This window comes from Haemaphysalis longicornis, unplaced genomic scaffold, assembly GCF_048455015.1.
Source record: "Haemaphysalis longicornis isolate Haplotype H1 unplaced genomic scaffold, Haemaphysalis longicornis Haplotype H1 scaffold_246, whole genome shotgun sequence".
NCBI classification, from domain to species: Eukaryota; Metazoa; Arthropoda; class Arachnida; order Ixodida; family Ixodidae; genus Haemaphysalis; species Haemaphysalis longicornis.
In genome coordinates this window covers 188,199-214,547 of record NW_027526312.1, presented here as the reverse complement: position 1 = coordinate 214,547, position 26,349 = coordinate 188,199, and the positions used below count along the sequence as shown (strand labels likewise).

General features: G+C 50.7%; 1 long non-coding RNA gene across 1 annotated transcript; it reads left to right on the top strand.

Moving 5' to 3' along the window:
* Positions 1-1,598: 1,598 nt before the first annotated feature.
* On the top strand, positions 1,599-9,385 carry LOC144172615 (uncharacterized). Its single transcript, XR_013323060.1, has 3 exons — positions 1,599-2,319; positions 3,806-3,898; positions 5,388-9,385. It is a non-coding gene; the product is annotated as an uncharacterized LOC144172615 (long non-coding RNA).
* Positions 9,386-26,349: the final 16,964 nt, after the last annotated feature.

The following is a 26,349-nucleotide window of genomic DNA, read 5'->3' as shown; positions in this document are numbered from 1 at the left end:
GACTTCATAATATTGACCATCGAGTCACGTACTTGATATTTTCGCACTATGTCGATGTACACGAACAACTTCCGCACCCCATCTAGCTATATTTTTCGGCCAGTTAGAGGCAAAATTGCTTTTACTTTTATCTCCAGACATTTGTGATCTTTACGATGTGTTCAGGCTACCTAAGAATAGCAAGCGCGTCTCATTGCCTTACTTAATTTAAGCTACCAGCCGCGCTTCAAGTCGCTATTATGCTCACGCAAGCACCTCAGCTACCTACCTCAGCGGGGCAGTCAAGGTCAACCCCGTGGCGGTTATTATTAGCCTAGCACGCGCGCTGCCCGAGGGGACAACGTTGTCACAGCCAACAACAGCGCGTTCTTCAAATTCGCACGACGCGAAACTAACAGTGGGAACACACTATGAATGCAAGAGCCGTCGAGGAAGGGCCCCATGTCTCGTGGTTTTGTCTCACGCTGACAAGAGTCCACACATGCGAAGGAGCGCCATGCGGAACGCAAAAGGGGGAAAATTACGTACGAGAGTCACGTACACACCTGTTGGGACCACTGACCGTGTGGTCACCGGATGCGAGGCGAGATCAGCTGGCAGCACCGACGGCGGCGCGAACGCCTCCGGCGCTCGACGGGTAAACCCACTCCCCGTCCTTCCAGCGTCGTCGTGACAGCCTGACCAACACCGGCGAGCGCCACTCGAATGCACCACACAGAGAGCGGAGCCCGACTTTGGGCGACCACCACGAACACCGGGGTATCCGGGGCGCAAAAACCCGGCTGGTTCGACGCTCGCGCAACAGCACGTCACACACAACGTCAACAGCGACGGCCGCACCACCGACACAGAGCACGGCTCTCCTCGCAAGAAGGCACCGTCCGCCGCCGACTCCCTGCTGCCTCGCTCTACGGTTCCGAATGCCACGGACCCCGACCGCCCCCCTCCACGCGATGTTTTCTTTATCGGCGATGTAGCGCTGACCGGGTCTCACGGGGCGCCCTTTCTACACGACCGAGCGTCGCCTTCTCTTTGCCGCTCTGCGGTCGGCGCCCGTCATCGTCGTCTAGAAAGGAAGAGGGCCGTCTCTCTCTCTCTACGTTTCCCTCTCCGCGAAGGAACTGGGCTTGGAAACCAGAAATTGCGGCGGGGGCGACGAGAAACGTGCCGGATAAACCCTTAAACGCTGCCACGTGAGGACGCCTCCCCTCCGAGAAACGCCGACAAACATTGCGCGGGAAAGAGAGGCGAGCGACCAGCTCTGGCGCGTCGCGAACTGGCGCAGTCGGCGGCGCGCGCCAGAGCTGCGCAGTGGACGGGAAATGCCGGGATCGGATGAGGGAAACGAGAGCTCCAGTGCACCTCAGGCCCTTCGCTTCGTGTTGGTCAGAGGCGGAAAGTGGGCAGCTATGGACGGGGGGTAAAGGAGAGTGCGCGCAAAAACAACGACCGCCAACAAACAGCGGCGTCACGTGACTGGCATCACGTGACCCGAACGGGACGGAAAAAAAATGAGGCGAAAAGTGGATCCCGGCGTAGCAATCGATGACGAGGCGCGCGCGCGCGCATTGCCTCATGGGAAGCTCGGATGTGTCGACTAGACGGCTAGGCCTGCGTGGCTTCGACTGGGGAGTCCAAACACCGAAGCCCGTCGGCTACGCACAATCGCACGGCGTAGCCTCGTCTACCAGGAGTCTGCACCTTCGCGTTGCGACGTAAGTCGCCCTTCCGAGTCCCGCTGGCCCGCAAAAGCATCCTCCCGTCTTCAATGAGCTTCAAGAGCGGCTTCTACTACTTCGTGCTGTTCATAATTTGGTGCGCCATCGGGCTCTGCCTGCTCGTCTTCCTGCGATGGGTTCTCAGCTACTCGTCCACCAAATGAGCGACCGGAGGCGAGGCTGCGCCTGCCCGATGCTGAAGTCGACGACGGATCCCAAGCGAAAAAAAGCGAGGATGCGGAGCGGTGCGAGACGTGCCTGAGGGAGTCGTCACGACGGGGACGCGCTGGCACGCTAGTCGTCCTCGGCGAGAGCCCTCGTTCGCCGAAGAATATATGCTCAATATCCTCCAGCAGCGCACTTATAGCCCAGCCTCGGAAATCGCTGTAGCACATGCGGGCGCACTGTGTCGTCGGAACTGCGGTGAATCGGCGACGTGTTCTTGCCGGCGCTGCGGCAAGACGGAACGGTTTTGCCGCTTGACGTCCCGTGATTTTGTCGCGTTATAGCGGTAGTACTAGAGCCTTGTAGGGACCTACAAATTGACTTTATTTGTTTTCGGAGGAAAAAAGACAGCGTGCCCGGCCACATGTGCCAAAAAGTAAGTGCTCCTCGCGTTTGAAACGTACACTAAACATATGCCGGCCGGCATGGCAGACACTGTGTTTGTTTTCTCTCTCGCTCGCTCGCTCTCCCTCTTTCTCTTTCTTTCTTATCCTACACATAATTTAGGCTTATTGCGTTCGCGTAAAACTGGTTGATTCCTATCTAGTAGTAATTGGTAAAACACGAGCGTGAAATGTACAGCGAAATCTGCAGCTGAGCAGGATTTGCGGGCCGGCGGCTGTCTTGTGGCTGTGCTTGGCGAGCGACGCTTTGCTGGCGGGTCGCTTCGGCAAAGGTGTACTCGCGTCATTTCTGTGACGGATATGACGCCAGTGAAATCTTGAGGTATCGCGGCATAAAACACTGTCATGTTAAAATATAAAACCCGAAAACGAACAACCCTAAGTATAAGGTACTCTTTAGTACTAAAGGTTGCTTCCCCGCAAAAATACCCTGTGTGCAGGCGTGCACCCTTTACAGGCCGCTTGCTTCGTAGTACTGGCGTCACTTCCGTGACGGATATGACGTAAGTGAAATCTTCGTGAATCCCGGAATAAAACACTGTCGTGTTAAAATGGAACAATTGCCACTGACATACCAACAACTTAACAAGGTCGAATGTTGCACGGAGCGTTGTTTTCATTTTAGTACTATGTAGTTTATTCCCCGCTTATACGAATAACATGTGTTAGAGTCACGAATGTTTACAGTTCGAGCTCGTGTTCATTCAATCAGTAAGGTTGATTCTAAGAATACTCTGACTGAACTTTTTGTATTGTTTTAAATCTAGCCCATTGGACAAGCCTTCGGTAAGCTGGCTTTCTCTTATAAATGGTCGGCCTGCAGTGAAGCACCCTTTACCGCGCTGTAAAAAAACGGACGTTGGCGCTAATTTGTGAGACGTGCCGGAGTCACTGTAAAAAAATGCGTGCACCAAATACCGATTGTATCCAAAAAACTGCACCAAGTCGGAAATATCGAAGCAGTGCGATTCTCTTCCAAAATGAATTTAGAGCAAATGCACTAAAGCAGGGCAAAACAAAACAGTCAAGGGCCGAACCATTCGTATAAAGGCGGTGTTTCGGTTTCATTGGGTGTCACACATTCCCAAAACAAACTTCTTAGGACACCTAAGCATATCTAATGGGTTTTGAAATGCAAAACCATGCATGTCCAGTTTAACGTCTTCGAGCGACACTTTGCTTCCGCCTCGAGTTATCGTAGGCGTTGTAATTAACCAAGTTGTAACCCTTTGCTTTGTCATCCGCCTTAACGCTTTCCAATGGTTTTGATGTGTCTCCTACACGTTCCGCCACCGCTCGTTCCTGCTTCCGTGTGTGTGTGTGGGGGGGGGGGGGGGGGAGGGGGTGACTACGATGAACAAACAGCTACGCGCCATAGCAGCTGACGTAGTACTTCAAGTTTACGAAAAAGGTTTCTGTGATAGCACTGCATCGTTGCTTCAATTTATTCTTGTGCAGGTTTTTCGCCACAGCGCCCTGTGTGAGCCGGGTAGAGAGGGTTCTCAGCATCGATGTGGGGCCAATGAATGACACGATAAGACTACACGAGCGGTAAGTATCCCACTGAAGCCTTTACGGCGCGGCGATTGGATTGCCGTCGTTTCCCAGATGTACCAGTGTTTCGGAAACTTGGCATCATAAGCATGCATGTTCTTTAACGAACGAAAATAGGCGCTGGCGGTCGTGCTGTTTTGATTTGCCAGGAAAAGCAACCAACTCAAGCGCTACAATGTTTGTTTGATGCGTACTGTCTGCGGCCACATTGCTCAGAGGGACCTCCGGGACAAAGCATAAGCGGTGTTCATTCGAAAGATTGGCACTTCAGAAACGGCGCACAGTAAGTCTAGACAATAACAGAAACAGATGAAACAGCGCTGACTCATCATCAGCCAATTTCTCGCACTGCACATGTGACGTCACAGAAACTACTCAGTGCGATTGACGGCCTCAGAAAAAGAAATACACCGCCGATGAACGTGATTGCGTGAGCTCGCTGGTTCTCTTAAAAGCGCCGTTTTAAAACTAGCATAGATTGACACACTGATTACCCCCTTTTGATTCCTTACCAATCCCTGTGAGGGGCACCCAGGTGGTTGGAGAGGGGGAAAGCTCCTATCAGGTTATTTCACGAGGCCATGCCAGGCACAGCGATGGTTGCGGCATCAGCCGAAAGGCAGCATCACCAGGCTGGACCGCCAAAACACCCGCTCCACGCTACGGTCACTTCAAAACGTTCGCGCTGAAAATCGTTTTCGATTGGAAAATGCTACAGAAGAACAACGCCAAGCTTTCAGTACTGCCGAGGCTAGGAGGTTAAATTCGGATATCGCAGAGCGTATATCGTGCAAAAGGGACCCTATAGGCGTTTTAAGTGCAGAGCACTTTGAGGCCGCGCCTTGTCGTCGTAGCTCACTCGCTGGAATCAAGTAGAGCCACGCGGCGTTCCGTCGTAGCCGCTGTCGTCGCGGCGTAACCCAGAGGCTTCGAAAGCAAAGCGGTTTATATGGTCATAAGCGTTCGAAACTCGTGAACCACTGGCCCTTGCCATCCATCTCCCCGTTGTTTAGCGCAAAGAAAACTGGAGGTACATTTGAGGCAAAATACACGTAATTAACCGGCAGCGACCACGTTCATTTAGTTAGAAACGCTCGTTGGGTTGGTTTTTACGATAGTAAGCGAAAAAAACTGCAGCAGTGCAACGCCGGCACGTGCGGGAGGAAAAGCAAGCACAAAAAGAACAGAACTCCCGCTGGCGCAGTTTCAGGCAGGGGGCGAGCGAGCACTGCGAAGGCGAGAAATTTGAATTGCATGGTGTGGTAGCAGTAAGCTTATAACGGCGCTACAGTCCGTTATGTCGAACAACTGCTCTGACAGCTTTCACATTGAGTGGAACGGCTTTAATTTTTTTGTTACATTAGGAGAGGGAGTGGTACGGAGAGGTTCTCAAATCTTTTGTGCGAAATTTGTTTCCGCTTCAAAATCTACGTCGTGCCTCTTAATGTCTACAGTACGTTACTGCCTACTCTGCCTCTACCCGCAGGTCACGACATGCACAGAGAAACGTCGTATCGAGGATCTTGAAGAAAACGCTGCCAGCATGGATTGCGCAGCCATCTCGAAGGCGGAAACTGCGACCAGGAAGCCGTCTCCAAGTGAAGCATATGTGGATTCAAGCTGGAGTACAGTCCGAGCACAGAACCGAGGTTACAATCCCGCCAGAGGAGACAAATGTCGACTGTATTGTAGTGCCATGCACGCCTCTTACGCGCGTGAGCGCCATTTGTGGGACAATGCTTGATTCTGACGGCGAGTTATTATTTATATTCGCATAGCCAAAAGATGTTTCTCGGGTTGTTCAGCCATATAACGGAACGTATTCCTGTATACTATGTCAATCAAATGAGGTTTACTGGCTAAGGCGTCCACTCCTCCCGCGACCTCACTTGACCCACTCGAATCAATGGCTTCATTTGGGACGGGAGAAAGTCACTGAAATATCGCCCTCATCCCGTCTACCAACGCTGCAGCATCCCTAATGGGAACATTTGTTCAGAAACTCTTGAAGTTCTCAAGACAGCGCAATTTTTTTGACACACAGCGAGATATAAGTCGAGAACTACGTAAGGTGCTTATCGAGAAACATTGCTCGCGTACCTCGCCTGCAAGAGCTTGAAGACTAATTATAAAATTTTTTGAAGGTTACAGTACATACGCGTCGCTTTCCGCGACAGTTTTGTAAGCCCTGTAAACATTGAATATTCAAACTTCCTTCGTTCACGCACTGGCTCAGGTGACCGTGCAATTTTGGGGCTCGATAGTCACTTTTCTTAGCGTGGTTCACAAAGCAGCTAATCACGCCCGCACGTCAAAATACGCGCGGGACTTTGAACTGTAGTACCTTTCGCCTCATAGTGAGGTCATTTTGAGGTTACAAACGTGCGCTGTATACATAGGGAAAAGGCGCCACAGAAAAGGCGCATTTGGCGTCGACAGTTCCGGGTGGTCGTCAAGCTCAAACAGGAATGAACGTTGTGGTGGTATACAAGCGCGGACTACATCAATGACAAATTTTTTCTCCGTTTGAATGAGGAACAAAAGTAATAAGATGCCAAATAAACACCCTCGGTAAAACTGCCATTTACATTTTGAGCAATATCAAACAAAATGGTTTCTGATGCTGGGTTCGAGCCCATTACAGCAGTATTAACGCCAAATCATCCCTGCACGCGTGGCTCGTATAGCGTAAGTCGCTCACGTGCAACTTCCAACACTCCTCAAATCTCTTAGCTATCGCGTTTAGGTCCCTCACCCTTAATTTCAACTTAAATTTAAATTATGGGTGTTCGCTCTGAAGTTTAGTATCTCATTTTTATATTTCATGCTAAGTTACCTGACAGTCGAGGTAGCAAAAAAATCAGATGCAAAGCTCTTCGAGGCATGAGAAGGCTAACGCCCGACTAAAAACGGTAGTTCCTTTGCTATAGTAATGGCCAGTGATGGCTTTGATGTGCTTGGTACTCCCAAAATCAACGTTTTTCGAAGTATGTTTGCTAGTTACTTTTATAAACAAACCTAATAATACGAATAATCCCTGATTCAAAGTGAAAAAGAGAAAAAATTCCTTCGAATTCTGGTTACATGCATCGCCCCATTCCGTGTGGGATGAAACGCAAGGAATTTTGCGACGTATATAATGAAATAATTACGTTACTGAATCCACCTTACACTGTTTGTTATTTGCTCTGACATAAAATGAACAACAGCAATACAATACTCATCGCTAAAAGCTGCGGCTTATACGTTGCTTCTTCACATCACCGCCGCTGATTCAGCATCCATAAACACAAGCACAAAAAAGCTCATTAAAAGCCTCAAAGGTTGCCTTGAATATAAAAAGGTATCTCGGAATACAAAGTCTCTCCACTGATCCCATGTCATCTGTGCTTTCTACAGCGGAGTTGGAGTTGCTAAGGTCCCAGTAACGTCCTCGGGTCGTCATGATTTCCCTGTAAGCGCAGGGTGAGAGAACACTAGGGAAGGATCTCGTTGAACGGGAATGCGTGGCTGAGTACAAATGCGAATACGTGCGTGCAACTATTCGCAAGCTCAATCAACAGGCATGCGGACAGCACAAAAGCCCAGACTAAGTGCGAGGAAAAGCGGTATACGGCTAGAGGTCCCCCATAATCCGAATTCCCTGTAAAGGAAGTGTACGCGCGCAAAAAGTGGTGTCATGAAGACATTTGGGGTGCTTCTGTGTACAGTATTAATGTACAAGTGCTCCGACATTTTCGCAACTTGCATTTATCGGAAAGCACGATTGACAAGTCACGGTTCGGGACAGAGAAATCCTAAAGTAAGCAGCTGAGCTCCGCAGAATGTCTTGGCTGTAAGTACGCTTACACAGGCCATGAAGACCAAATACAACTTTGTTCAATTTGAAAAAAAAAAAAAAAAAACTGGCCTTTCATAACTTGCTCCCCTTTATTCCTACCACGAACGGCGTTGATTTAACCAAAAAAGCGCCAGAAATGTTGAAATGAAATCTTGGTGTATCCCGGCATAAAACACTTTCGTGTTAAAATATAACACCCGAAAACGAACAACCGTAAGTGTAACGTACTCTTTAGTACTAAAGGTTGCTTCCCCGCAAGAAGACCCTGTGTGCAGAGATGCACCCTTTACAGGCCGCTTGCTTCGTTGTACTGGCGTCAGTTCCGTGGCGGATATGACGTAAGCGAAATCTTGGTGTATCCGGGAATAGAACACGTTCGTGTTAAAACTAAGATTTCGTGCTGCGGTGACGTAATATGGCCAGGAGTGGCGTAATACGGGTCAGCACTTAAAAACATAGGTATCATTGCGTTGACAGCACATTAGCATCTAAGTAACCAAGTTATACAATAAAACGGAACTAGAGGACCCACTACAGTTAGCATCCAGTCATAATTCTTGGCGGTTGTTTTGATCAGCGACCCCCCGGTAGCACGAACAAGATATTGTGAAATCGCTGGAAAGGAGCTACGGAATCGACCTGCTTCATCTGTTTCGTTTCATACTTGGATTATTTGTTTGAATTCCGCAAAGAAATTGCCACCATTGTTATTGAGACATAGCAGTCTTTTTAATGAACAGAACTTGTATTCTGCCTTCATGGCCTCTTCAAGAACTCAGTCTGTTAAGCTGCCCAACGTGGTGTAAGAGTTCAAACTTAGTTGTTTAATCCTTCACTCATGTGGGCAGCTCCAGAGAGACGACAGAGAACGGGGGAAGTTCGCGCTCTTTGTTGAGCTACCTTAAGCTTTATTTACATGAAGAATGAAACAACTCCTTGTTGTTTGGCACGTAACCTACCTTCTCTGTGAGTATTACATGCTGTCTGCATAAACCGATGATCCACATAAAGATCTAAGAGACAACAAACGTTAATTGCTGTGCCACATTTTGCATTACCTCTTTTTTTAGTGTACACAAATAGAGGAAACGTCTCTCCTACACCTCACTTTTGACCAACACCGCCAACATAACAAGGACTGCAAGGGTTCCCCCCGTCTTCAAATTACCCCACAAGCGATTAAACATCAACCGTGGGCTTTTTTTCTGAGGACACCCTCTTTTCTCGGTCAATCGAAATGGCTGATTTAAGGCATACTTGTTTGACTCCAACGCAACTCAAAGGCTATGTTCTATGGGGGGTGTTGAGTCTACGGCGTTGACGAGAACCTCTTCAGGGGCGAGTACTGCGCGCACGGGAGGAGTAGCCGCGTGCACCCTGCGAGGAAGCAGTTTTGAATGCTCACGCGACTACTCTCGCAATGCATACTATCCCGAGACGTATATGTATCATAACGTACAGCGTTGTGTATGGGAAACACTACAGTGCGCCACGTGCGAGTGGCACGAATCTGTCGCTTGTGCCGGGTGTGGCAGTTTCTATGCAGATGATGTTATCGTTCAGAGTGCTGTTCTCTTTTTGTAGCGTGAGGACGCGGCCCGTCTGGACGCGGGCTGCCGAAGACAATTATTCTGTACCTGTAGACTTCGATCTCGTTTCCGAATAAAGGAGACTTTTTAGACTTTGTGCCTTCGTGTCACGAGTGTTGGTCAACAGAGGTCGCGTTATGGTGTGTATAAGACCAGACAGCTGACCAAGCGACAGCTGTGGACCAGACAGCTGACCAAGAGGTACGAAAATTCGGCAGGGGAAGGTGGCGCATACACAACAGTTAAAAGCAGGTAAAAGCAGCAGAGACTACTAATTGGGTACAGAGAATGGAAGTAAAAAAAAAAACCCTGGGAACTTGTAGAACAGAGAAAGTAGAAATCAGGAAGGAAGGTTTCTGCAATAAGCGAGGCAGTGCATTGTTCTTTGAAGCACGGGCGGTGTGTCTGAGAACACGGGAATACGCGGCAAACTACAGGCAACACGACGACGGAACACAGCAGGGATCGGGAGACCATAGAGCATATTGTCAGAAGGCACAGAGATACGACCACGACGGGGCGATGGGGAAGCGACGTTGACGAAGGCTTCGGGATTTGGTGTGAGGGGGAGCCTCAAATTCAGGGCCATAGAGGTGACGAAGACGCGGCTGGAGTGGTGGTGGAAGAAAAGTAGGGGAGAGAGTGGGACGTAGGAGGAGTAATATACCGAATTAGAATGTAGAACAGAAGGAGGGGGGGGGGTAAACAGGGGTGCAAGGGCAGGAAGGGGGAGGGAAGCGATGGGAGTTTAAAACCGGGGAGGGGGGATATTTCATAGCAAACAAGTAGAATAACACAGGCAGGTCGGTTGGTGACAACCGACGTCCCTACACAAAGGGTCGTCGGTTCCCTCTAATCATCATCATCAAGGAAGCACAGAAGAAAGTTCGCGCAGAACGGTAAAGGTAAGTTGCAGTTGCCGCTCTACTCTTGCCGACCACCAAGCTGTGCGCGAAAACTTTATTTTTAACGCGTAGCTCTAAGGGCATTGTGTCACAAACGCCAGGCGTCGGCGGCGGCGTTGGGCATGAGCGAAAAATCGGCGTGAGCGAAAACTCCCGTTAAGTTGCCTCGCGAAGCTTAGTGAAAGCCCTGGGATCATAAGGCGCTGTCCGAACAGATGGCGTGTGATCAGGAGCGAAAAATTAGCTTAGTGACGGGTAGGGCAAATAAGTATAATAACACAGGCAATTCGGTTGGTAACAACCGACTTCCCGATACAAAAAGATGGTCTCTAATCATCATCATCATCATCATCATCATCATCAAAGTTTTTCACTACTCGAGGGCACCGCATTGGTCTCAAGAGCATGACAAGAGAATGGTGATGCGCTGAGGACGGGGCCCGATAACGCTATCGCGTTCCGCGCTTGAAGGCTAAATTCCAGCGTCCTCTAAATGCCTACACTGAACAGAACAAAGAACTGGGCACATACTGGTAATAGTGAACTCTGTAAACACAGCAAGCAAAACGCGAAGCTTGAGCAACTTGAGCCAAAGTCCAAAATGGAAGCTGCTTCGAACGTGGCAGATTGGCGCAGTCGGATAGACGTCGGCTTCAGAACGCGGGGCACCCGGGTTCGATTCCCACCACCGGAAGAGTTTTTGAAAGCGAAGCTTTCAGCTTCGCACTGATGTTGTTTGTAGCCCTCCGAAGGCGCACTGCATAAGAGCCGATTTTTGTAGCGTGAGCTACACTGGCCGAGGTTGAGCAGTTTCGCGTTGCTCCTGGAGAGTCGTGCTGCGCATGCGCGAGGAGCAGTGACGTCACACGGCGCACAGAACGTTGCTCGCTGCCCGGTGTCTCTCACACACCCCACGCGCCCACCGTCTTCGCCGACCTCCGTTCCGCACGTGGCGGCCCGGTCCACTTGATGATCATGCGAGGGGTGGCCGGGTGTGTAACCGATGGCTCGTGCGTCGCAGCAACACCGGCGTGCGCCTGTGGAACCAGCTTAGCTCTGGGGCGATTGATGACGCTGCGCCGGAGCCGCTTGATAAATATACATGTGTGTCACAAACTGCAGGCCAGACCCTCCATTTTTTTATTTTCGGATGGCCTCCCGGACGGAGTCGGCCATTTTGCGCCGCGCGGGGGGATTCGGGGTCCCCCTTTCGGCTTTGTGCGCACCTCCTTTGTTTCGTCCTGCCTGCTACCAGACAATGCGAGCAGCCGCATTCCAGCGCTGTTGTCCGAGGGTGACGTCACGGTCGCTGGCGTGGACGCGCGCTTGCGATCGTGGCGAAGGGAGCAAGGGCCCCCAGGAGGGGGAAAAGAGGAACAATGGGAATACTTCGAAGTGGGGCTACGGGACGGCCGGCGGAGGTTATTTAAGCGGACGCAAGCGATTGCTTGGGGCAGTCGGCGATTTCAGAACGTGCTACGCGGGGAAAGGCCCGGGGGTGACGCGCTTTAGCAGAAGCACATCGGTAGGCTCGCGACGGACCGGTCCACGCCTCGGCTCAGCGCTCGAGTTCGCCCGTCGCCGCGAGTCCCATGGCCGACCAGCTTCTGCACCCCGGAGCCCCGAAACACGTGAGCTGCTGCCCGGCGAGGCCGTCTCCACCTCGTCGTGACTTTCTGCCGTTCAACCGGCGGGTTCTACTTGTCTCGTAGAGACTTCCTCTTCCCGCGCCCCCTCCTTCGGAATTGTTTGTCGTATCGGGTTAAGGTATCCGCCTTCAGTTTTTTTTCTAGCGTCACTCGTAACTAACAATGTTTGTCCCCTAGAGGGTTTTGCGTGTTGTGTAATTGTTAGTATTTTTTTGGTAGTTGCGTTGTTGAGGTTTAAACAAGTGTTTGCCTCTAGAGTGTTTTTGCGTGTTGCGTACTTGTTAGTACTTTTGTTGTAGTTGCGTTGTCGAGGTTAAAACAAGTGTTTGCCTCTAGAGTGTGTCGCGTACGGCTGTCTGAGTATGTTTTCGAGGTAGAAGGTTAAGTCGTAGGCCACGGCGGATTAGTGCCTGCGCGCACAGGCCGATGGCATTGTGAAGGTTTTTTTCTCTTCTTGTGTCGGGCGTTGCCCTGTAGTCTTTTTGTTTGTACAGTAAACCTATATAGTCCAAAACGTAGCCGAGCATCTCCGTTGTGATTTCCTTCACCCCAGCAATCTCGGCACACGTGAAAACTCACGGGCCGACCACCCTGCTAAAATATAAATAACTGTTGTCTCGCGCCCCTCCTTTGGTATTTGCAAGCGGACGCAATTACTCGGGGGAGGAGTTTGTGACAATAAGTGGCGTCCGCGACAGGACCGGTCGGCCACGTGCTGAGGTTGCTGAAATCGGAGAGGCTCACGTGTAGTAACGCTAGCCGCTGGCTCGCGCGTTTGTTCTTTGAGGCTCCACAGTAGCTGAACTAGCCGCCGCGACACAGGGTGCTTCTAGCAGATATTTTTTTTGTGTGTGTGTTCTCCCTGCGCTCGAGATGGCGGAGACTGACAAGTTGATCGAACAGGGCCGAATTTTCGGACTTGAAGGAAGTAAGCTGATGGAGTTCGTCCAGCAGGAGAGAGCAAGGCTTAAAGATGAGCGTAATGAAGAACGGCAAAGAGAGAGGGCAAGGTTTGAAAGAGAGATAGAGAACCATAAGGTGGAGATGTACCTAATTAGCCAGTGCAGAAGTCTGGAAGAGCTGGAACGCAATAGACAGAGGAGGAGAGATGAGGCGAAAGAAGAGAGTATGAGAGAACAGCAAGAGGCTGAACAGGGGAATCAGAAGAGCCCGGAAGAGGCTGAACAAGAGATCCAGAGGAAGGAGTTAGAACAAGAGCTGCAGCGGAAGCAGGAGGAAGCGCAACCGGAGATGCAGTTAGAGATTGATGAAACTCAACCAGAGGGTCAGAAGAAGAAAGAGTTTCCGCGAGTCTTTGGAAGGAAAGATCGCGAGGCGGAGATGGGAGACCAAGAAATGGATAGGACGAATGCCATTTCGCAGCTGCGCGAGTTCGAGGGTCCAGGCGGAGTACCTGAAGAGTCTACAGCTTTGGGGGCGTGCGATGCTGGGCCGCCTGAGTTCGTGCCGCCGTTGCAGGAGCAGTGCGACAGAGCAGGCGCGTGTATGGGTGTTTCTCAGCATACGGCCGCGGGTCAGAAACAGCCTCGAGAGCAGAGGGCTTTGGCCCCTAGCGTGCGTAGTGGCACGATACCGAACTTGTTAGGCAGTAGGCCAGCAAGGAAGCGCGCCGGGTACGACGAGTTCCGACCGGCGCGGGAGAGAGCTACGGTCGCTTTGCAGCAGGCGCGTAAAGGAAGGCGCGCGCGTAGTTCCGATTTTCGCGGGAGAGAGGGAAATGGGCGGCTGTGCCTGACCACGCCGTGGCAGACGACGCTCCGTAACATTTCGGGTGACCCTCGGTATGTACCCCCTCGTGGGGCTAGTTACCCCAGCCGTTCGACAAGCAGAGTTACTTGCCTAGGCGGGTAGAGACGGTATCGCGGGTTCACCGTTTTGTGGCCTTTGGTACAATTTTGTATGTTTGAATTTACTGTGTAGTCTTTTTATTGAGTGTGTCGTGCCGCGTGCTTCTGCTCCGCACGTGGATAGAGTGTTGGTGTAGAAATGCAAAATTTTGTTTTCGTTCCCCTTAGGAGATGTGTTGTGCGTTGAGTTCTCCCTGTTCAAGACTAGTGTGGGAGTGCAAGAGAGAGACTTGAACAGTTGTGTGCGCGATGTGGTGGCGCGTGAACTTGCGCAGTGCAGTCGCCCAAAAGTGCTCTGCAGGTGAGCGCGTGCTCCGATCCGTGAGTGCGTGTTACAACGATTCCTCGGAGCTGTGCGACCAAAAGAGACACTGACTCTACACGAACTTTTTTGTTGCTTTTTCTCATTGCCTGTATAGAGCAGTGTGCATGTGTGGTGGCCTGTTGTTTGTGTGTGTTTGAATATTCTGGGATAATATTCTTTAGGAGGGGGCAAGTGTCACAAACTGCAGGCCAGACCCTCCATTTTTTTATTTTCGGATGGCCTCCCGGACGGAGTCGGCCATTTTGCGCCGCGCGGGGGGATTCGGGGTCCCCCTTTCGGCTTTGTGCGCACCTCCTTTGTTTCGTCCTGCCTGCTACCAGACAATGCGAGCAGCCGCATTCCAGCGCTGTTGTCCGAGGGTGACGTCACGGTCGCTGGCGTGGACGCGCGCTTGCGATCGTGGCGAAGGGAGCAAGGGCCCCCAGGAGGGGGAAAAGAGGAACAATGGGAATACTTCGAAGTGGGGCTACGGGACGGCCGGCGGAGGTTATTTAAGCGGACGCAAGCGATTGCTTGGGGCAGTCGGCGATTTCAGAACGTGCTACGCGGGGAAAGGCCCGGGGGTGACGCGCTTTAGCAGAAGCACATCGGTAGGCTCGCGACGGACCGGTCCACGCCTCGGCTCAGCGCTCGAGTTCGCCCGTCGCCGCGAGTCCCATGGCCGACCAGCTTCTGCACCCCGGAGCCCCGAAACACGTGAGCTGCTGCCCGGCGAGGCCGTCTCCACCTCGTCGTGACTTTCTGCCGTTCAACCGGCGGGTTCTACTTGTCTCGTAGAGACTTCCTCTTCCCGCGCCCCCTCCTTCGGAATTGTTTGTCGTATCGGGTTAAGGTATCCGCCTTCAGTTTTTTTTCTAGCGTCACTCGTAACTAACAATGTTTGTCCCCTAGAGGGTTTTGCGTGTTGTGTAATTGTTAGTATTTTTTTGGTAGTTGCGTTGTTGAGGTTTAAACAAGTGTTTGCCTCTAGAGTGTTTTTGCGTGTTGCGTACTTGTTAGTACTTTTGTTGTAGTTGCGTTGTCGAGGTTAAAACAAGTGTTTGCCTCTAGAGTGTGTCGCGTACGGCTGTCTGAGTATGTTTTCGAGGTAGAAGGTTAAGTCGTAGGCCACGGCGGATTAGTGCCTGCGCGCACAGGCCGATGGCATTGTGAAGGTTTTTTTCTCTTCTTGTGTCGGGCGTTGCCCTGTAGTCTTTTTGTTTGTACAGTAAACCTATATAGTCCAAAACGTAGCCGAGCATCTCCGTTGTGATTTCCTTCACCCCAGCAATCTCGGCACACGTGAAAACTCACGGGCCGACCACCCTGCTAAAATATAAATAACTGTTGTCTCGCGCCCCTCCTTTGGTATTTGCAAGCGGACGCAATTACTCGGGGGAGGAGTTTGTGACAATGTGCAACATAATGCGTTTACCGTGCATTTACACGGCGCTCCCCCCCCCCCCACTCCCCCCACACTTCCTTCAAATCTTTCAACCCCCCCCCCCTTTCTCCTTGGACCTGATGAGGTGTCGGCATGCAAAGCCAGATAGTTTCGGGTCCCTTTCTCCTCTCCTCCCCCCACCCCTCAAAACCTCGAAAGAAGAAAGAAGTGCACGTGAAGCAGCAGTAAGCATGATAATCAAGCTAATCCGAGACAACCAGGAAAGCTAAGAATAACTAGCTGAACTTCAGCTCATGCTACGTATATCCTGGCATAGCCGTGCTGACCCACTGGTAATTTTTTTTCTGACGATGATTATGATCGTGGATTAAATAAAGAATAAAGCACCTCCCGTGGTCAGAATCGAACCTGTGTCCCTGGCGTTATTAGTCCGACGTCTATCCTATTGTGCCATTCCCGCACGGTCGAAGCAGTTTGTATTTGGAGAGGGGTGCATGGACGTGCAAAAGTAGACAGAAAATGCAGCCCTCCGTCTGAAGACGACAATGGACCCGCCGCGTTGGCTCAGTGGCTAAGTCGTTGTGCTGCTGAGCACGAGGACGCGGGTTCGATTCCTGCAGCGGCGGTGGCCGCATTTCTGATGGAGGCGAGCAGCAAAAACGCCCGTGTGTACGACACTTCGGCGCGCGTTAAAGGTCCCCAGGTGGTCAAAATTAATCCGGAGCCCTCCACTACGGCGCGCCTCATCGTCTGCGTTGCGTAGGCGCGTTAATCCCAACGACGACGATGGTTGAACGCTGGTAAAGCCATGGAATTCCCGTATCAGTAAAGCACTAGATAGCACCATCGCAGTGCAGTAAACCGTCCCGATAAGAAATGCCTTATGTGTATGGTATGGTGGTGTGATGTGGGTCCCTCGCTTCTGCGTTGGTTGGTTTTGTTGTATCTCAAGCCCACCGAGTCACCATACGTGGCAGAGAGATGCAGACGCCACCTCGTACCCACGGAAAAGCCTAGATTGTTGTTACACGATATTTATAACCAGGCTGCGGTTACTGATGATAACAATGAAAATTGGCCCCCTTAGCACTGTGCGCCTTCTGGTGGCATGAACACAACTACATTACACAACACAACAGGTGTGATGTCAGACTTGAATTTGGAAAGCTTCGTGTTACCCCACCGTTGTCGTTTCGACAGAGCGGTAGCTGGTTTTTGATTTTTCTTGAGGCGCTTCGCGTCTCATCACCATCATCATCATCACTTGCTGTTAAGTTCGCGCACCTCACTAAACAGCTCGGCAACTAGATATCTTTCGCTGGGGTTAGCTTGTTTACCTGTATTGTGTTAAGTGCGAATGCACTTTATAAGCGACCCTGAATTCCGTTGACCGCCGTCCGTCCACATAGCAACAGCTGCGGGTGCGCGCGCTCCTCGTCTTCCTTGGCAACGGGGGGAGATGGGCGCGCGCTGCCTGGCCGCTGACATGGCACATACCCACGTGGGGGATTGGCCAGGAATCGGGCGTGAGAAGGGCTAATGCACCCGCTTAAAGGAGTACTGACACGAAATTTCAAAGCTGAGATCCGCTCTAGCAATCGAGTACAACGACAACACAAATAGGTGTCTGTGAATAAATGCATCTTTCTTTCTTTGTAGTTGTGTGTGTGTGTGTGATCTCTCTTTCGCGAACATTACTGAACCGCGCAAATTCAACTCGTGCATTCGCACTTTCACATTCTTCCCCTCGGGGAAATGCGGGGAAATTTTTTGTTTTCCCGCCGGCCGAGCTGACTTGGGCGCGAAGGGCGTGAGGAGAAACCGCGGAGGCTTCTTTGTTATTCGCTGCGTTTGTGTGTTACCCTGCGAGCGGGCCCGGAGAGGGCTTATTATAGAAACGCGTCGGTCACCCCGTAATAGCTGAAAGCGATGTCAGCTTTCGAAGGAGGATTTCCTTGCGTTCGTTTGTGAAGCCGACGCCGCCTGAGAAGCCGGCGGAGGGTGACCGTTGACATTTTAACGACCGCGATTACCGCCACGAGAAAGGCCGAAGCGGACGGGAGCTGAAGGTTGGTGAAGGGGTCAAACCTTGGGTCAAACGAAGGAAGAGGTCACCAGACGTTCTGTCTGTGACACTTACACTGCTCGAAGTTACTGGGCGAAGTTTCCGTTCGTCACGCGTCTCAGCCTGGCGATTCGGCGGCTTGGATGCGACATGCGTAGGCGACCAGGCTTTGTTAGGCGCTCCACGTGTTAACAAAGGAAAGGAATTTTGGCGGCGTGCGGCACAATGATAGGCGGCATGGTATGGACAATACTTGAAGACAAGCCACCCGAAAACCGATGGCCGGCGAAAGGTTTGCTTTTAGTTGGTTGGTTTTTGTGTTATATTCGTGTTTTGCTGAACACCTCCGGGTTTCTGTATGACAGTGAGAGAGGTGGGTCACGTGGCTATTTTGAACCCACCTAGCTTTGTTTGTCACGGTGGTCAATCAGTGGCCTAGTGTGGGCTAATGAATGGGCCGTCCTCACTGTCAAATTGTGACGTCCCTGTTGTGGGCGAGGTTTTAGTGGTAAAATCGAGGAGTTCGATGTTTTAGGAGGCCGAGAGAGAGAGACAGGAGGAGAGAGGAGTGGAGAGCGGCGAGCTCCCGCTAGACGTGGGCCTTGCACGACCTCTTGTTTGCGATCACGAGCCACGAGTTGTAAATACGTACTGTAAATTTTAGTGTACATATTGTTGCGTCTTAATAGCCGGAGGTGTAGACAGCAGGACGGCGATGTACCTATTTATTAGGCGTAGCGCTACACCGAAGAGTACAGGCAGCACGGCGAGTCTCAGCGAAGATGGCTGAATCAGTGTGGCCCGCGAGCGGTGGACCCAAATTTTCGCCGTTGTCTTCGAACACCTGGCTGGCCAAGGAGCACGGAACGTATCACTCACTGGGGATTGAACACTGCACGGCGATCACACACACACCGCAAGCAGGGGATCGCGGCTTGACAAATATCCACGTGACAATATTGTACATTTCGAGTTTACTTGGAGTAGACCGTCGTCGGCTACTTTGAATTTAACTCTTGCCCTTTGTGGAAACGCATTGTGTAAGCTGGCTTTCCTGCAGAGAGTTTTGGGCGTAACGACGGTCGGCACCAGTGAGACGAACGACGTTATCAGTGGGGAATAGAAAAGGTTCACTTATCGTCATCATCGTTTTGTGAAATCCGTTGTGTAAAGTTGGATTTCCTGCAGTGTATTATGTAGCGACATCAAAGTAAAGCAAATAAGGTTTCTATTTAATAAGGTACTTCAATAAATGTTTCTACAACAACCCGAGGTTGTCGTAGAAATTGATTTTTTCAGCATTTCTTTGGTGTTGCGTTATAGGCACGTTGCACCGGACAGAGGCCGCTGTGAGCGCAGCACTTTTCATACTAAAGTTGTCTGTAGCGCACACTAGGGCATCGGTAAAAGAGTGGCGATTCCTGCAGCATGCCGTGCCAACGATCTATGCGGTTGACACTGAGACACGCTGTAAAGACAGACGGCCGTGATGAATGCATCGGTTCCTCCCTGCCATTTGTATTATCTGCAATATGACTGCTGCTCGGCTACAATAGCAGCGACTGACATCTTTTCGTCTGCGCCACTTAAACTGTTCGTTCTTCTCGGCCTTGTTATCATGACGTTAAGCGCTAACCACATGGAGCGATTTTGCAAGCGACTTGGGGAGCGACGCGACTAGCGACGAACTACGTTTCGCCGCGGACCAAGTCGCTCATCGAATCGCTCGGTTATGGGTCACCAGAAACAGTCGCTCGCCTCCCGGAAGTGGCCTCAGCGACTAGCCAATAGGAGAGCCCCTACGTAAGCACGCAACCTCCGGTTTCGGAAGAGAACGGGAGGGAGATTTGGCGCGCGCGAAAAATCCGCGCAGACTGCATTTGCGATGCAGCGGCAAAGAAAGCTTTGCATGGAAAAGCTTGTGCACATGCTGAAGCAGAAGCAAAAAGGTAGTAGTAGTAGTGGTAGTAGTAGTAGTAAGTATTGTTGAATAAGGCGGAATTAGCCTTGCATAGCTTCCGGCAATTTCTCCGCCTAATCGTCCCCAATACCATATCAGAGACTCTCATAGTCATCACACCTCACTTAGTCCTAAAATAAGAGACACGCAATGTCACCACACCTCATTTAGTCCTGTGGACTGCAAGAATCCGAGTAGGAGATGAGACACCTCTCTTCGCACAATCCAGTGGTCCCTAGGAAAAAGAAGGCTCCCGCACACACTGGGTGAGACCCGTGTGGCAAAAACTACGTCAAGAAAGCGAATTCTTCGCGGCGTTCTGTTGGAGCCGAGAGACGAGGAGCAGAAGGAAAAGCGCGCGCTATCGCTAACCCAAACCAGTTTTAGAGATGCAATGAAGTGCAAAAAGCAAGGTAGAATGGCGTAATACTTTTTAGTCATGCTTTTTATGACAAATGAACAAAAAAATGTTTGTAAACAACCAGCGTACCAAGCGCGTTACTATGCGCAGTGCGGCAACATTGAAATCGCCGTATTCAGTCGCTCGAGCCGTCGCTGTCATGTGGTTGCCTCGGCGAGCGACTTCGGATCAGCGACTGCGGATCCTAGTCGCGTCGCTGGAAAAGTCGCTCCACGGGGTTAGCGCTTTACCTGAGATGCCTTCTTTGTGTGGGAGCCCGTGCGTGACTCGTGATAATCCCAGCTGTTGCTGTCTACGACAGGGCGCCGACACTTACGTAATATGAACGCTACGAACCGAGCCCGTGATATGAGTGGCATCTTTCCTACGAGAAATGACCCCCCGAACCACCAGGATATTAAAAACGGTGCTGCTGCTGGCGAGGCAAACATCAGCGCAACGTGCCTATAGAATCTGGCGATTGACTAAACCAAATTCTTTTCGGCCAATTCCGTCGAGTGGGTATGCTCCTTCGTGAGGCCACCACCATCATCGTCAATGCTCACGCGTCATTTCTCTAGCGACGCATCGAATTTCATCCCCACTTTTTATGCAGAATTTCTTTCCCTACTCCTTGCAATCCAGAAACTTGATTCGGCGAATTCTTCCGTGATGTTACTCACCGACTGCCAGTCCGTGTGCATGGCTTTCTCCTCAGAAACTTTACATCCTATTCTTAAAACTTTTCATATGCGAAGCATGGTCGGGGCTATGTCCCTCCCTTGTCGTTGTTGCGCCGTCCACACCCCCACTGCGCATGCTCGGCTTGCTGAACGCCCGGTGGTGTCTTGCCCTTCTACGGCTCCTGGAGCGACAGCGCTGCCGGTGTCTTCCTGGGCCTTCGCGAGACGAGCACGCTTCACGCGCCTTCGACGTTTCATCATCGTCGGCAGCGGGGTGCGTCGGCGAGTCTCGGCGGGCCGTGATTACAAGGGAACGTGCATCGACCTCATCTTCAGCAACTTTAGGGTTCAACCACTACAACAGCCTTTGACTTTACACTTCACAGACCATAAGGCGGTCATAATCAAAGCGGAACGCCAACCACAGCTCGACGTCACCTACGTTGAACATGATGATGATAATGCCTAAATAAAGACAAACTCATACCACGTACAACACCTCTCTCTCTCTCTCCCTCTCTCTCTCTCTCTCTCTCTCTTTAATGCGTCTCCACTCTAACAACCCCCACCCACCTCCAATAAAATTACACCATCTTCCCGTAGGGTAACCCTGAGTAGTATGCGAAACAGCCATGGGGTCAACGCAATTTCCCATTTCGTAGTTCCGGCAAGTGAAAAGTGTGGAGTTACCAAGGAAACCAAACGGTAAATATAACGGTAGCTACGAACCTCAACCTAACGGAAACGACGAACTGAAAACTAATGGGCACTTGAATTGACCCCATGGCTGCCTCGCATACAACTCAGGGTTCCCCTAGGGGAAGATGGTGTATTTTTTTTTATTCCTGTGTCCACATTCACGTGCGGGAGATTCGACTCGTTTGGCTGCCCGGCCACTGTGGGTTAACCCTCAATGAAACCACTGACATAGCCAAAACAGCTTTGGCTTTACCGATAGTCGAGGTTCTTCCCCAGTTTTCTTGCGTGTTGTTGGCACGTTATCGCCAATACCTGTTGAATCAAGATGCTTTCGATTATGGTCTGAACACTTCTCCTGAACTTGAACACCTCAGGTACCGCTGGGAGAGAAGTTTATGCCAAACTCGCTTGTGCGAAGTATCGCTAACGTCTTCTCGTTGTGGTGTGCCGCCACTTAATCGCTGTTTATATAGGGCAAATCCGATAACCTCCCCCTTATGCCACTTTTGCCAAGAAATTGAATCCGAAGAACATTTCTTTCTTTTTTGCTGCCGATTTTCTAACCATCGGAGAAGGCTGCTGGAGATTACCCTGCTACGTCTTGGACTGCCTTTGAATGTGCCGGTGCTATTGTCGTTTGGGGGGGACTAGGCTGGGTCGGTGCCACAGGGACGTGTGCAACGCCATCCACTCCTTCATTTCGGAGACAGCTCGTCTGGAGTGTTAAAAACATTCCGATTAAGCTGACTTTTACCTAGTTTTCCTACTCTTCTATCTGTTTTTTTTTCTCTCTCATGAACTTAAACCAAATTCTTCCTTCTGCTCCATTATTTTGCCTCACGTGATTGATTACAATGGAAACATAACTCTTCTTGGCCAATCCCGCTAAGTGGGTATGCGCCATTTTTCGGGCCACCACCACCACCACCACCACCAATCCGGCTGAGTATCATGTCTTCTTCGAGGCGTCAACAGCATGGCGCTATTCTCGTTGCCCGGATTCGTCATTCTGCTGCGCGCCCTCTCGGCATCGTACGTCGTTCAGCCGTCCCTGGAACAGCGTTCCGAGCTTCCTGATGCCGAAGCTTTAACTCCGCGCGGCCTTGCGGCGGCCGAGGAGGAAGAGGAGGCGTCTCTGTGCTCGCACCAGGAACGGGCAGCCAAGTTTTGCCACACCGAACACGGCCGGACTCTCGGAAACAGTCGCGGCCTGGAGGCCGATTCGGCTACGCCATCCTGCCCCAGCTTTTCGCCTCTGCCGAACCACACTACCACGGAGCCCATTTGCGCGAAGGTATGCGGAATGCGTTTTACCGGAAAAGCACTGAGAGACTCTGGTTTTAGGTAGTGTCTATTATCACGGCAACCGTGAGAATTACCGTCAGAAATCTCTCACGGCAGTCGCCTCTCATTGGCTAAGCACGCTACCCGGAAATTATATGGGATAAATATTCCCTAAAAAGCCGTGTTTGCAGCTGCCCGTGCAGCGCTGGGGTATAGTACTTGGTTTTAAACGTGAAGGGTCAGGTTCGAGTCCGACATTGGAATTTTCTTTTTAAATTTTGGAATTTTTCGGTCATCGTGATTTTGTTAATGTTTTTTTTTACTCTGGTTTTTACTATATCAAGAGATCGATGCACATTACTTCTAGAATGGGTTTAATTGCGTTTAATATAGGTTGTGTTCTGTGTCGTTGGGCTGGGGTTTGTTGCAGTTCGCGGTTGGATTTGGGTAGGTTATGGCGCGTTCGGTTGGGTTACGTTAGGTTCGGTGAGGTTATGTTACGTTAGGTTACGTTGGGACGTAATATTATGGAGCAAATTTCAGGCCAGCCAGCTTTTATGGAAATGCCGTGAGAATTTCTCGGAGGTAATTCTCACGGCTGCCGCGAGATTAGACGCAGCCCTGCTTTTACGCTTGACCGTGGGGAGGGTGGATGCTTTTCTTGTGGGGTAATCTCGAAATCAGATCCATCCACACAGGAGTTGACAGGGCCATGCGGTTAAGCTGCGCTTAAGAGTAACGCCACTTGGGGTATAGTGCCTAGAGTATATTCTAGGCACTATACTTGGGGCACCCAGAAGCGTCTGGGGCCATTTTGTTTCTGGCTTGCAGTGTTGCCATCTCTCCCAACGAAACCGCCGCCGGTTGTGATGGGCAGAGTGTGACCGACCGCTCTAGCGTCTGCGCAGAAGAGAGAGAGAGAGAGAGAGACAGGAGAGGCGCCCAGAAACAAAATGGCTGCGACCATATGTAAACAAATATCACTTGGTGCCAACCGACCAATGAAAATCCTGGCGACACATAACAATGAGTGAAAAGAGTACCGATACTCTAAAAGCCTTTATTTAGTGACACTAGTCCGCGTTCTTCGGGCATGCAGCCACCCGTCGCGTTGCCGCCTTAGAAGTTTGAATCACGCAGACAGCGAGGCGCCAGAGATCTGGCATTTCCCAGGCGCGTTGCGGCGTGTTGGGGTCCGTTGGCAGCAAGCCTTCGTCACCGACACAGAGGCGCCCACTCGAAAGTCGCACGTAATGGATGCTCCACCCCAAAGCCGACGATTGCTGCTCGAAGCTTGAAGCACACCGGCGCGCTGATTCGTAAAAGGCGCCTCTTGCTTGCAGGATCAGATGCCGCACTGTGACGGAGAGTTCCTTGGGGACGGAATCAGGCTCACCATGGAGCAATCCTGCCTCAACGGACCGGGCAGGCTGGTGGCCGAGGGCTTTCTTTCACAGCGGGAGTGCAGCCAGATGATGCAACTGACCGTAAGCTTGCACGAGATATTTATTTATTTATTTATTTATTTATTTATTTATTTATTTATTTATTTATTTATTTATTTATTTATTTATTTATTTATTTATTTATTTATTTATTTATTTATTTATTTATTTATTTCAACATACCGACGAACCCATTAAGGATTTTAGCAGGAAGGGTATGAATATAAAATTTCAGATAAGGACACAATAACGAATACATAGTATTTTATCTTTTTCGCAGTGCAAAGATGTGGCACACTTCCCCAAACCCTCGCTTACAGGCCTGTCACCGCAGCAAACGATTACTGTATTTTGGTGGCGGCGAAAAGGTTTTCCGCTGCGGAAGAATTGCACCGAAGAATCCATTGGAAAAGCCTGAGTTACATCTTTTATTTTCGAGCAAGTCTCACTTACTGTCTATTTAGGATACACCAGGATACACACCTTCAGGATACACCCAGGATACACCGTAGGGATACACCCCGGTTGTACCGCAAACATGTCGATAGGCAACACAAGGAAAGGGCAACGAATTTGTACCGGAAGCCAATTTGTGTTTGTCAACGCAGGTGTCGGCTTCCCACGCTAAAGCCGAAGGCAAAACATCACCTGGTCGATCGCGCGACGTTCATGTCTGGAGTGCTGACACCAAGTGGCTCACCGAGGTAGGTCAACCATTCGGAGATTGCCGGGCGCATTTTAAGGTTACATCAATCAAGCTGAGATGTAATCTTCCTTATGACAATTCCTGTTTTTAAATCGTGAACGTCTGCAATGTGCAGATTTCAACTGATAGGAGGTGAAAGAAAGACGAAATGATGAGACGGAAGTGATGAAAATCAGGGGCGCAAAGAATAAAACCAAAGATGGCAGACGACCTTTGCATTAGAAAATGATTGGCTGCACGGAATGAGAGAGTTAACCCCCCTAGAGCAGCAGGGGAGCCTGTGAAACGCGCCGTGCTGTTTGCGAAGTTGACATTTTCTTCAAACGCGGCTAGCACTTAATACGCCAAGCAGCTAGGCTGTTCGAAGACTCGGCCTTGAAAGTAACGTAGAGGGCACGACAAGGGCACCGATGAATTCGGACGTGATATGAGGATACGTCACAGTCGGAAGTGACGTCACCAATGGGATTACTGAAACTTTTTTTTTTTTGCAATGGCGTCACTACTTTTGCCAATCAGGGATGACGTCCCTTTCCGTACATGTTGACTTGCTTACCGGTACGCGGCGCTACCTTATGTAAAGTCATATACGTGTAAAACCAGTTGTAGGGGCTTTGCATAACGATGCCACGAATTCTAAAATTTGTCACCTCCCGCGTAGATTTTAGGCTCAATTGATTATTTTTGTTCCTGCGCTGATTTTATCGTATCTCTCGTCAGCATCGTCGTTGTATACCATCCACGTAGACGCTATTACATTGGCGAACGGCAGCCTGTACGTTCGGCCGCACGCAATGCAGTGCGCCTATTGCCCCACTTAAAAGTTCATCTGTTCACTCTGCTACCAAAAGCGCATGCACGCGACTTTCATCTTTCGCCTCCGTAGGAGATGCCTCATTCGACGGCTACTTGGGCGGCTGCGGGTGTGGTCCTTACGTCGTTGAGAAAAGTTCGACGCTACGCGCAGGCGTACTTCAGACTCCGGTCGCGTCTGCGCCATCAATATTCTCGCCTCGAATGCCAGGCGGCTCCCACAGGTGAGGGAGCCGTTTTTAACGACGGAGCTGTTTAAGCTTGATCTTGGTCCGGTGGCGTTAGCAAAAAACAAAAAAACAAAAAAAAAAAACGTGGTTGATTCCTCTGTCATAGAAATCAGTCAAACACGAAAGTGACATATGCAGCGAAATCTGCAGCTGAGCATGAATTGCGGGTCGGAAGCTGTCTTCTGCGTGTGCTTGGCAGGCGACGTCCTGCTGGCGGGTCGCTTTAGAAAAGGTATACTGGTGTCATTTCCGTGACGGATATGACGCCGGTGAAATCTAGGTGTAGCCCGGCAGCACTTTCGTGCTAAAATATAAAACCCGAAAACGAACAACCTTAAGTACAACGTGGTTTTTGGTACTAAAGGTTGCTTCCCCACAAGAAGACCCTGTGTGCAGAGGTGCACTCTTTACAGGCCGCTTGCTTCGTTTTACTGGCGTCACTTCCGTAAAGGATGTGGCGTCAGTGAAATCTTCGTGTATCCGAGAATGAAACACTTTCGTGTTAATAAAAACTTCTCGCGCGAGACGCCCGGAACGAAGGCTACGCCCAGCCTCACATATAACCTCGCCCGACTGCGTGGGCGGAACCTACCTGGGACGTC